Source organism: Schistocerca serialis, chromosome 8, assembly GCF_023864345.2.
Source record: "Schistocerca serialis cubense isolate TAMUIC-IGC-003099 chromosome 8, iqSchSeri2.2, whole genome shotgun sequence".
Lineage (NCBI taxonomy): Eukaryota > Metazoa > Arthropoda > Insecta > Orthoptera > Acrididae > Schistocerca > Schistocerca serialis.
Window position 1 is genome coordinate 449,685,341 of NC_064645.1, and position 12,517 is coordinate 449,697,857.

At 42.8% G+C, this 12,517-nt stretch overlaps 1 protein-coding gene across 1 annotated transcript in view; it reads left to right on the plus strand.

Moving 5' to 3' along the window:
* LOC126417062 (ornithine decarboxylase 1-like) overlaps nt 1-12,517 on the plus strand; it is a 99,998-nt gene that overhangs the window by 9,673 nt on the left and 77,808 nt on the right. The window lies entirely within an intron of this gene.

The following is a 12,517-nucleotide window of genomic DNA, read 5'->3' on the forward strand; positions in this document are numbered from 1 at the left end:
AGGACAGGAATAGGACAGATTGTTGCTCACCATATAACATGACCTGCTGAATTGGAGACAGTGCAACAAAAAGCCTGTTACACATGCAGTTATTGGCCAAAGCCTTCCTCAGAAAAGAAAACATACAAACATTCACACAAGCAAGCACTCACTGGCAGCTAAGACAGGTCAGAGGTGCTGGCAGTGGTGGCCAAGTATGTGTGAGGTGTGCTTGCTTGTGTGAATTTTAAATTAGCTGTACAAGTTAATGCAATTACATAGGAGTAGTGGCAGAATCCCACTCATAATAAATTATGACAAATTCTGTAATTGCCCTAATCAACAGACATAAAGATAATCAAATAAATTACTGTTCTTTAATGTTGCAACAATTCTTATATGATTTTGTCCATTCAACACAGTTTCTGATGGTACATTTATATGACATATTTAATATTGTAATGAATGATAATTTTGAAACTTCTTGACAGATTAAAACTGGGTGCTGGACAAAGACTTGAACTTGTGCTTGGGTAGCTCAGATGGTAGAGCACTTGCCTGCGAAAGGCAAAGGTCCCGAGTTCGAGTCTCAGTCCGGCACATAGTTTTATTCTGTCAAGAAGTTTCATATCAGTGCACACTCCACTGCAGAGTGATAATTTCATTCTGGAATGATAATTTTGTTTGTCATTTCATGTTCTTGATAAGAGTGGCTTCATAACACATTATAAATGTATTCCATTCATTGTTTTGTTGTGGATGGTGTAACTCAGAATTTTAGCAGTTCTTGATGCAATTTGCCAGAGGTCATTACCAGCAGTTTTGAGACAATTTATCAATATTCTGACTGTAAATTGATATAACTTCTTCATATATTCACATAAAAATATCTACGGAGGAGTGACTTGCATGAGAATGGCTTTCAAAAACTCTAATGAGACTGTCCCAATGTGACTCCAAGCATGGTGCCTTAAATAATATTTTAACAGTTGAATGCCTAACATGTCATTATTGAAACAAAACAGTTATCAAATTACAATAAATAATTCATGAGTGTGTTGAAATCAAGTAGACATTAACTAACAGAATTCCAAATCCCATCTTCTGTGATTAGAATCTCATCAATCGTACAAATATTTTACATAAAATTATATAAGATTACATTTGTCAATTTTTTTTCTGATAATTTCTAAAATGCTGCTGGTTAACATGGTCCAAGGAATACTAACAATAAAACAATAATTATAATATACATGTTGTTGTTGTTGTCTTCAATCCTGAGACTGGTTTGATGCAGCTCTCCATGCTACTCTATCCTGTGCAAGCATCTTCATCTCCCCGTACTTACTGCAACCTACATCCTTCTGAATCTGCCTAGTGTATTCATCTCTTGGTCTCCCTCTACGATTTTTACCCTCCATGCTGCCCTCCAATGCTAAATTTGTGATCCCCTGATGCCTCAGAACATGTCCTACCAACCGGTCCCTTCTTCTTGTCAAGTTGTGCCACAAACTCCTCTTCTCCCCAATCCTATTCAATACTTCCTCATTTGTTATGTGATCTACCCATCTAATCTTCAGCATTCATCTGTAGCACCACATTTTGAAAGCTTCTATTCTCTTCTTGTCCAAACTATTTATCATCCATATTTCACTTCCATACATGGCTACAATCCATGCAAATACTTTCAGAAACGACTTCCTGGCACTTAAATCTATACTCGATGTTAACAAATTTCTCTTCTTCAGAAGCGCTTTCCTTGCCATTGCCAGTCTACATTTTATATCCTCTCTACTTTGACCATCATGAGTTATTTTGCTCCCCAAATAGCAAAACTCCATTACTACTTTAAGTGTCTCATTTCCTAATCTAATTCCCTCAGCATCCCCTGACTTAATTTGACTACATTCCATTATCCTCATTTTGCTTTTGTTGATGCTCATCTTATATCCTCCTTTCAAGACACTGTCCATTCTGTTCAACAGCTCTTCCAAGTCCTTTGCTGTCTCTGGCAGAATTACAATGTCATCAGCGAACCTCAACGTTTTTATTTCTTCTCCGTGGACTTTAATACCTACTCCAAAATTTTCTGTTGTTTCCTTTACTGCTTGCTCAATATACAGATTGAATAACATTGGGGACAGGCTACAACCCTGTCTCACTCCCTTCCCAACCGCTGCTTCCCTTTCATGCCCCTCGACTCTTATAACTGCCATCTGGTTTCTGTACAAACTGTAAATAGCCTTTTGCTCCCTATTTTTTACCCCTGCCACCTTTAGAATTTGAAAGAGAGAATTCCACTCAACATTGTCAAAAGCTTTCTGTAAGTCTACAAATGCTAGAAATGTAGGTTTGGCTTTCCTTAATATATTTTTTAAGATAAGTCGTAAGGACAGTATTGCCTCACGTGTTCCAATATTTCTACAGAATCCAAACTGATCTTCGCAGAGGTCGGCTTCTACCAATTTTTCCATTCGTCAGCAAAGAATTTGCGTTAGTATTTTGCAGCTGTGACTTATTAAACTGATAGTTCAGTAATTTTCACATCTGTCAACACCTGCTTTTTTTGGGATTGGAATAATTATACTCTTCTTGAAGTCTGAGGGTATTTCGCCTGTCTCATACATCTTGCTCACCAGATGGTAGAGTTTTGTCAGGACTGGCTCTCCCAAGGCCGTCAGTAGTTCTAATGGAATGTTGTCTACTCCCGTGGCCTTGTTTCGACTAAGGTCTTTCAGTGCTCTGTCAAACTCTTCACGCAGTGTCTTATCTCCCATTTCATCTTCATCTACATCCTCTTCCGTTTCCATAATATTGTCCTCAAGTACATCACCCTTGTATAGACCCTCTATATACTCCTTCCTCCTTTCTGCTTTCCCTTCTTTGCTTAGAACTGGGTTTCCATCTGAGCTCTTGATATTCATACAAGTGGCTCTCTTTTCTCCAAAGGTCTAAAGGTCTCTTTAATTTTCCTGTAGGCAGTATCTATCTTACCACTAGTGAGATAAGCCTCTACATCCTTACATTTGTCCTCTAGCCATCCCTGCTTAGCCATTTTGCACTCCCTGTCGATCACATTTTTGAGGCGTTTGTATTCCTTTTTGCCTGCTTCATTTACTGTGTTTTTATATTTTCTCCTTTCATCAGTTGAATTCAATATTTATTCTGTTACCCAAGGATTTCTACTTGCCCTCGTCTTTTTACCCACTTGATCCTCTGCTGCCTCCACTATTTCATCCCTCAGAGCTACCCTTTCTTCATCTACTGTATTTCTTTCCCCCATTCCTGTCAATTGTTCCCTTATGCTCTCCCTGAAAATCTGTATAACCTCTGGTTCTTTCAGTTTATTCAGGTCCCATGTCCGCCCCAGTAGCTGAGTGGTCAGCGTGACGGATTGCCGTCCTCTGGGCCCGGGTTCGATTCCCGGCTGGGTCGGAGATTTTCTCCGCTCAGGGACTGGGTGTTGTGTTGTGTTCATCATCCTTTCATCCCCATCCGGCGTGCAGGTCGCCCAATGTGGCACCGAATGTAATAAGACCTGCGATATGGCGGCCGGACCTGCCCCGCGAGGGGCCTCCCAGCCACTGACGCCACACGCTCATCATCATCATCATTCAGGTCCCATCTCCTTAAATTCCCGCCTTTTTGCAGTTTCTTCAGTTTTAATCTACAGTTCATAACCAATATATTGTGGTCAGAGTCCACATCTGCCCCGGGAAATGTCTTACAATTTAAAACCTGGTTCCTAAATCTCTGTCTTACCATTATATAATCTATCTGATACCTTCTAGTATCTTCAGGATTCTTCCATGTATACAACCTTCTTTTATGATTCTTGAACCAAGTGTTAGCTATGATTAAGTTATGCGCTGTGCCAAATTCTACCAGATGGCTTCTTCTTTAATTTCTCTCCCCCAATCCATATTCACCCACTGTGTTTCCTTCTCTCCCTTTTCCTACTCTCGAATTCCAGTCACCCATGACTATTAAATTTTCGTCTCCCTTCACTACCTGAATAATTTCTTTTATCTCATCATACATTTCATCAATTTCTTCATCATCTGCAGAGCTAGTTGGCATATAAACTTGTACTACTGTAATAGGCATGGGCTTCATGTCTATCTTGGCCACAATGCGTTCACTATGCTGTTGGTAGTAGCTTACCTGCACTCCTATTTTTTAATTCACTATTAAACCAACTCCTGCATTACCCCTATTTGATTTTGTATTTATAACCCAGTATTCATCTGACCAAAAGTATTGTTCCTCCTGCCACCAAACTTCACTAATTCCCACTGTATCTAACTTTAACCTATCCATTTCCCTTTTTAAGTTTTCTCTTGAGTAGTCCCCGCCCGGAGATCCAAATGGGGGACTATTTCACCTCCAGAATATTTTACCCAAGAGGACACCATCATCATTTAACCATACAGTAAAGCTGCATGCCCTCGGGAAAAATTACGGCTGTAGTTTCCCCTTGCTTTCAGCTGTTCGCAGTACCAGCACAGCAAGGCCGTTTTGGTTAGTGTTACAAGTCAATCATCCAGACTGTTGCCCCTGCAGCTACTGAAAAGACTGCTGCCTCTCTTCAGGAACCACACGTTTGTCTGGCCTCTCAACAGATACCCGTCCGTTGTGGTTGCACCTACGGTACCGCTATCTGTATCGCTGAGGCACGCAAGCCTCCCCACCAACATCAAGGTCCATGGTTCATGGGGGTAGGATAATATACATACAAAGTACATTTCACTGAACAGCTGCTCTTTACAGTGGAAACATTATGAGATTAAATATCAGCAATGTTTACATCCTCATGATGACCACATGTTTTCAGCATCAGTTAATTTCATAGTTATATTACTTATTTGATCTCCTCAACATGGATCTATGGAATGAAAAACTAATCTAATCTAATCTAATCTAGTTACTTAGACAAGAAGAATTATAAACATTATCATCAGTACCAGAAAATCCAGGGTGGAATGCAATGATATTACAAAAAGGATAGTTTGCACTCACCATATGGCGGAAATGCTTAGTCACAGATACGCACAACAACAGAAAATGGGATTTTGGCCAACAAGGCCTTCCTCAGAAGTAGAAAACACACACACACACACACACACACACACACACACACACACACACACACAGACTACTGAATCTGGCTGCTAAGGCCACACTGAAAGCAGCAGTGCATAATGAGAGAGGCAACTGGGTGGTGGGGGTAAGGAGGAGGCTGGGGCGGGGAGGGGAAGGGATAGCAATGTAGGGGTTGGGGATGGTAAAATGCTGATTCTTGGAGCATACAGGGATGAGATGGAGAGAGGTTAGGGCAGCTAGCTGCTGTCAGTAGGTTAGACAGAGGGCGGGGATGGGGTGAGGGGTGGAAAAGGATAGAAGTAAATAGACTGTGGGTCTGTTAGTGGAATAGAGGGCTGTGTAGTGCTGAAATGGGAACAGCGAAGGGGGTAGATGGGTTAGAATAATGACTAACAAAGGATGAGGCGAGGAGTGTTATGGGGATGTAGGATATATTACAGGGAGAGTTCCCACCTGTCCAATTCAGAATAGCTGGTGTTGGTGGGAAGGATTATATGGTACAGGCTGCAAAGCTGTTATTAAAATGAAGAACATTGATTTGCACAACATGCTCAGCAATGAAGTTGTCCAGCTGTTACTTGGCCACAGTTTGTCAGTGGCCATTTATGCAGACACTTAGTTTGTTGGTTATCATGTGCGCATGGAATACAGCACAATGTTTGCATCTTAGCTTGTAGATCACATGACTGGTTTCACAGGTGGCCTGCCTTTGATGGGACAAGTGATGCTTGTGATTGGACTGCAGTAGGTATTGGTGGGAGGATGTATGGGCCAGATCTCACATCTAGGTCTATTACAGGGATAGCAAGGGGTTGGGATCTAGGGTTGTCTAGGGATGGACAAAAATATTGTGTAGGTTTGGCAGGCTGCAAAATACTACTGCATGTGTGGTGGGGAGGATTGTAGATAGGTCATTCCTCATTTCAGGGCATGATGAGAGATAGTCATACCCCTGGGGAAGAATGTGATTCAGTTGCTCCAGTCTGAGGCACAAGGGGAATGCTCCTCTGTGACCAGACAGTGGGACTTTGGGAGGTGGTGGGTGACTGGAGCAATAAGACAAGATCTGTTTCTGCAAATGGCTGGAAGAATAATTACAGTCTGTGAAGGTCTCAGTGAGACTCTTGGTGTATTTTGAGAGGGACTGCTTGTTACTGCCAATATGATGGCCATGGGTGGCTAGGCTGTATGGAAGAGACTTTTTGGTGTGGAATGGATGGCAACTGTCTAAGTGGAGGTATTGCTGGTAGTTGGTATGACTGATATGGATTGGAGGTATTAATGTAGCCATCTTTGAGGTGGAAGTCAACATCGAGGAAGGTGGCTTGTCACATTGAGCAGGACCAGGTGAAGCAATGGGGGAGAAGGTGTTGATTTACTGGGGGAACATGGATAGGGTGTACTCACCCTCAATCCAGATCACAAACATGTCATCAGTGAATCTGAACAAGGTGAAGTGTTTGGGATTCTGGGTGTATAGGAAGGATTCCTCTAGATGACCTATGAACAGGACGGCATAGGATAGTGCCATGTGGGTGCCCATTGCAGTACCTTGGATTTATTAGTAGGTAATGCCTTCCAAGGAGAAATAATTTTGGGTAAGGATATAATTGGTCATGGTGACTAGGAAGGCAGTTGTAGGTTTGGAATCTATTGAGTGTTGGGAAAGATAGTGTTCAATAGCAGTAAGGCTGTGGACATTAGGGATATTAATGTAAAGGGAGGTGGTATCAATAGCGATGAGCAGGGCACCATATGGTGAAGGAACAGATACTGTTGAAAGTCAGTGGAGGAAATGGTTAGTATCTTTTACAAAAGAAAGTAAGTTGCAGATAATAGAATGAAGATGTTGGTCTACAAGAGCAAAGATTCTCTCATTGGGGGCATAGTAACCAGCCACAATGGGGCATCCTGAGTGGTTGGGTTTATGGACTTTAGGAAGCATGTAGAAGGTAAGGGTGCACAGGATGGTATGGGGGAGGAGAAAGATGGACTCCTGGAATAGGTTGTGGAATGGCCCTAAGAATTTGAGGAGAGACTGGACAAACTGATAGATTTCTGGAATGGGATCACTATGGCAGGATTTGTAAGTGGATGAATCCAGCAGCTGGCAGAGTCCTTCTGTCGGGTAGTCCTTACAGTTCAAAGCAACAGTGGTAGAGCCTCTGTCAGCAGGCAGAATTATAAGGTTGGGATCTGTTTTTAATGGTAGATTGCGGTTCTTTCTGTGGATGAGAGGTTAGTCTGCATGTTGAGGGATTTGAGGAATGGAGGTGGGGCAAGATTTGAGGGGCACATGGTTCTGGCTAGAGATAAGGAAACTTTTCTGTACTGATGCATATGGAAGGAGCACCATGGTGGTGGGTACAAATGCATAAAAATAGGTAACTAACATAGAACCACATTCCAAAAAATTTGTAAAACACACCCAAACACTTGGGAAAAATCATGAAATGGATGAAATCTGAGAGATCAGGGTGATAGTGAAAGGCAAAAAACCAACTGAAATTGGCTTGAAGGCACAATGAGATCAAATAAAAATATTATAATGTGGGTTGCACGTCTATGAGTGGAAGAGTGTGAAAAAGATGGATGGCAGAAGTGACTAGATTAGGTGAAGCTACCATGTGCGAACTGGAATAGAGAAGAGAAGGAATGGGGCTGTGGAGGGGTTGGTAGGATGAGATGCAAGTTCATGTAGCATTGGAAGGTACTGGAAATAAGACACAAAAATACATGAGAGTGATGCAGGAAGAGTGATCAGTTTGAAGGTACAGGATTAATGATATTGGCAGGAGTAATGTGGGACATGAGATGCTGCACCAGCAATGTAGCTGTCTGTTGCGAGCAGCCAAGTCCGTTGATGCAGTGTGGCTCATAAATGGAGTATACACTGTGATTTGTAAGATAACAAGAGGAATCCAGGTAAGAAGAGAAAAAAAGGAGGGACACTGGGTACAAGACGCATTACTACACCATGGATCCTTGTTGCTTCCATCTGTGTCAGTACAAAAAAGTTTCCTTATCCCTAGCCAAAACCCAGCACCACATACAGTTCCTGCATTGTTGCTTGGCTCATGGATTCCCCCCAGATGGCCTTACTATCAGATTACCCAGCTCTGGCTGTCACCCTTCCTTCCACAATGACATCCATCTGTTGCAGATTCTGCCAATCCTTAACCCTTACCCACATAGTCCTACAAAAACGTATCAGTCATACTCAAACCTCCGTTGCAATACCTCCTCTCCACTCACAAAAGTCCCTTGCTATGCAATCCCAAATTCCTGGATCCCATATCACACACTGAAACTCTTTCTCTCCAGGAACTAGAGCAACATGCACAATGCCACCCTAAAAAACTATACATCCTATTCACTTCCTACTTCTGCCTTGGGCTACAACTAACCACCAACTCTACAACAACCTTCAACCACTATTGAACTCTACCTCTCCTAACACCCAACAGATTCAAAACCTACAACCTACTTTCTAGTTGCTAATATGAACTCACCATTATTCCTCCTTGGAAGGCATTTCTACAAACAAATCAAGGGCACCACTATGGGCACCCACAAGACACAACACTATGCCAACCAATTCATACACCATCTAGAGGAATCCTTCCTAAATGCCCAGAATCCCATACCCCTCACTTGGTTCAGATTCACTGATAACATGTTAGTGATCTGGATTGAGGGTGAGGACACACTATCCACATTCATACAGAACATGAAAACCCTCTCCCCCATTCACTTCACCTGGTCCTATTCAACACAACAATCCAGCTTCCTCAATGTTGACCTCCACCTCAAAGATGACTGTATTAGTACCTTTGTCCATATCAAACTTACCAACCACCAGCATTATCTTCACTTCAGCAGTTGCCACCCACTCCACACCAAGAAGTCCCTTCCACACATCCTAGCCAAACATAACTGTCACATTTGCAGTGACAAGCAGTCCCTCTCAAAATACACTGGGGGTCTCACTGGGGCCTTCACAGACCATAATTACCTTCCCAACCTTGAGCAAAACCAGGTCCTCATGTCTTACTACTCCAGTCACCCACCACCTCCCAAAGTCCCACTGTCTGGCCACAGAGGCACATTTGCCTTGTGTCATTTGCCTTGTGTCTTAGACTGAACCAACTGAATCACATTCTTCCCAGGGTTTTGGATACCTCTTGTCGTACCTTGAAATGAGGAATGATCTACCTACCCTCCTTTCCATCCCTCCCTCCCACTGTGATATTCTGCCACCTCCAAACCTATACAATACTCTCATCCATCTCTAGACAACTCCAGCTTCCAACCCCTTGCACCATGGCTCATATCCCTGCAATAGACCTATATAAGAAATAATAATAAATATTATATTATATTATATTATATTATATTATATTATATTATATTATATTATATTATATTATATTATATTATATTATATTATATTATATTATATTATATTATATTATATTATATTATATTATATTATATTATATTATATTATATTATATTATACTATATTATATTATACTATATTATATTATCAGAGATAATATATAATATATATAATAATAAATAAATAATAATAGACCTAAATAGTAATGTAATAGACCTGTCCTATACATCCTTGCGTAACCACCTGTGCCAGTTGGTTACAAGCATCACCTATCTCACCAAAGGCAAGGCTACCTGTGAAACCAGTCATGTGATTTAAAAGCTAAGATGCAAACAGTGTGCTGCATTTTAAGTGGGCATGATAACCAACAAGCTGTCAGTCTGTAGAATGGCCACAGACAAATGCCACCAAGAAATAGTTGGACCACCCCATTGCTGAGCACACCGCCCAATGTGACTTTCTTAATTTCAGCGACTCCTTCACAGCCTTGTGCCATCTGGGACCTTCCCACCAACATCAGCTTTTCTGAATTGGGCAGGTGGGAACTCTCTCTGCAATATATCCTACATTCCCATAACACTCATGGCCTTATCCTTCATTAGTCATTGTCCTTACCCACCTAGGCCTTTTACTGTTGCCATTCCAGCACTACACAACCCTCTATTCCACCAATGCACCCACAGTCTTTTTACTTCTCCTATCCTTCCCCCCTCCCATCCACCTTCCTCCCCCCTCCCCACCAATGAACCTACCAACTGCACCTGCTGCCCTATCCTCACTCCACCTCATCCCTGTATGGGTGTTGTTGGCCAAAATCTCGCTTTCTGACAGTTTTTTTATTTTTATTGTGCCTATCTGTGACTCAGTATCTCTGCTATAGGATGAGTAGCAACTGTCATTTTCATAATATTGTTATCATCAGTATTGTAACGGACAGATACCAAATAATGTGAAAATAGGCTGATAATAATGTTTTCAAAGCACAACATGGCTTCATATTCTCATGTTGATGTTATGTTGATGTAGTCAGAACATGTGGTCCCATTCTGCCGTATTACAAATTTATGTGGGGACAACAGCCTTATCAAATTATTTATATAATTAAAATTAGTTACAGTTAACAAACAAAGTGTTTTGTTATATGATAGACCATTATTAAAGTAGAAAAATAAATGTTTTTCTTAAAAAATACTGTTACTTTAAACTTTTTTAAGTTAATTGTGATACTTTAACAGAAATCGTAACATAACATTTTCACATTCCATATTTCATTAATACTGTAAGAAATCTGTAAATTGAAAATGGAACTATCTACAAAGATGTTAACTTTAATCAAAATACCAATGAAAAAATGAGAGATTGTAACATTAAAGATAATTACAAAAAAAAATCTTGTAAAAATAATGTTGAACATCTTTGTCTGCACTTGTCCCCAGTATAGGTCAGTATTTCTCATTGAGGGGTCTTAATGGCCTGCCCATCCTTTCTAAACTTCCCCAAACTATCCCTCTCATCTTGCCAGGGAAGAAGCTATTAGTTCTGAAAGCTAGGCAGTATGTCACAGTTTGTCTTTTGGAGATGAGTGCTGGCCAACAATTCTGTCAAATGCACTCCTGGAAATTGAAATAAGAACACCGTGAATTCATTGTCTCAGGAAGGGGAAACCTTATTGACACATTCCTGGGGCCAGATACATCACATGATCACACTGACAGAACCACAAGCACATAGACACAGGCAACAGAGCATGCACAATGTCGGCACTAGTACAGTGTATATCCACCTTTCACAGCAATGCAGGCTGCTATTCTCCCATGGAGACGATCGTAGAGATGCTGGATGTAGTCCTGTGGAACGGCTTGCCATGCCATTTCCACCTGGCGCCTCAGTTGGACCAGCGTTTGTGCTGGACGTGCAGACCGCGTGAGACGACCCTTCATCCAGTCCCAAACATGCTCAATGGGGGACAGATCCGGAGATCTTGCTGGCCAGGGTAGTTGACTTACACCTTCTAGAGCACGTTGGGTGGCACAGGATACATGCGGACGTACATTGTCCCGTTGGAACAGCAAGTTCCCTTGCCGGTCTAGGAATGGTAGAACGATGGGTTCGATGACGGTTTGGATGTACCATGCACTATTCAGTGTCCCCTCGACGATCACCAGTGGTGTACGGCCAGTGTAGGAGATCGCTCCCCACACCATGATGCCGGGTGTTGGCCCTGTGTGCCTCAGTCGTATGCAGTCCTGATTGTGGCGCTCACCTGCACGGCGCCAAACACGCATACGACCATCATTGGCACCAAGGCAGAAGCGACTCTCATCGCTGAAGACGACACGTCTCCATTCGTCCCTCCATTCACGCCTGTCGCGACACCACTGGAGGCGGGCTGCACGATGTTGGGGCGTGAGCGGAAGACGGCCTAACGGTGTGCGGGACCATAGCCCAGCTTCATGGAGACGGTTGCGAATGGTCTTTGCCGATACCCCAGGAGCAACAGTGTCCCTAATTTGCTGGGAAGTGGCGGTGCGGTCCCCTACGGCACTGCGTAGGATCCTACGGTCTTGGTGTGCATCCGTGCGTCGCTGCGGTCCAGTCCCAGGTCGACAGGCACGTGCACCTTCCGCCGACCACTGGCGACAACATCGATGTACTGTGGAGACCTCACGCCCCACGTGTTGAGCAATTCGGCGGTACGTCCACCCGGCCTCCCGCATGCCCACTATACGCCCTCACTCAAAGTCCGTCAACTGCACATACGGTTCACGTCCACGCTGTCGCGGCATGCTACCAGTGTTAAAGACTGCGATGGAGCTCCGTATGCCACGGTAAACTGGCTGACACTGACGGCGGCGGTGCACAAATGCTGCGCAGCTAGCGCCATTCGACGGCCAACACCGCGGTTCCTGGTGTGTCCGCTGTGCGTGCGTGTGATCATTGCTTGTACAGCCCTCTCACAGTGTCCAGAGCAAGTATGGTGGGTCTGACACACCGGTGTCAATGTGTTCTTTTTTCCATTTCCAGGAGTGTAAT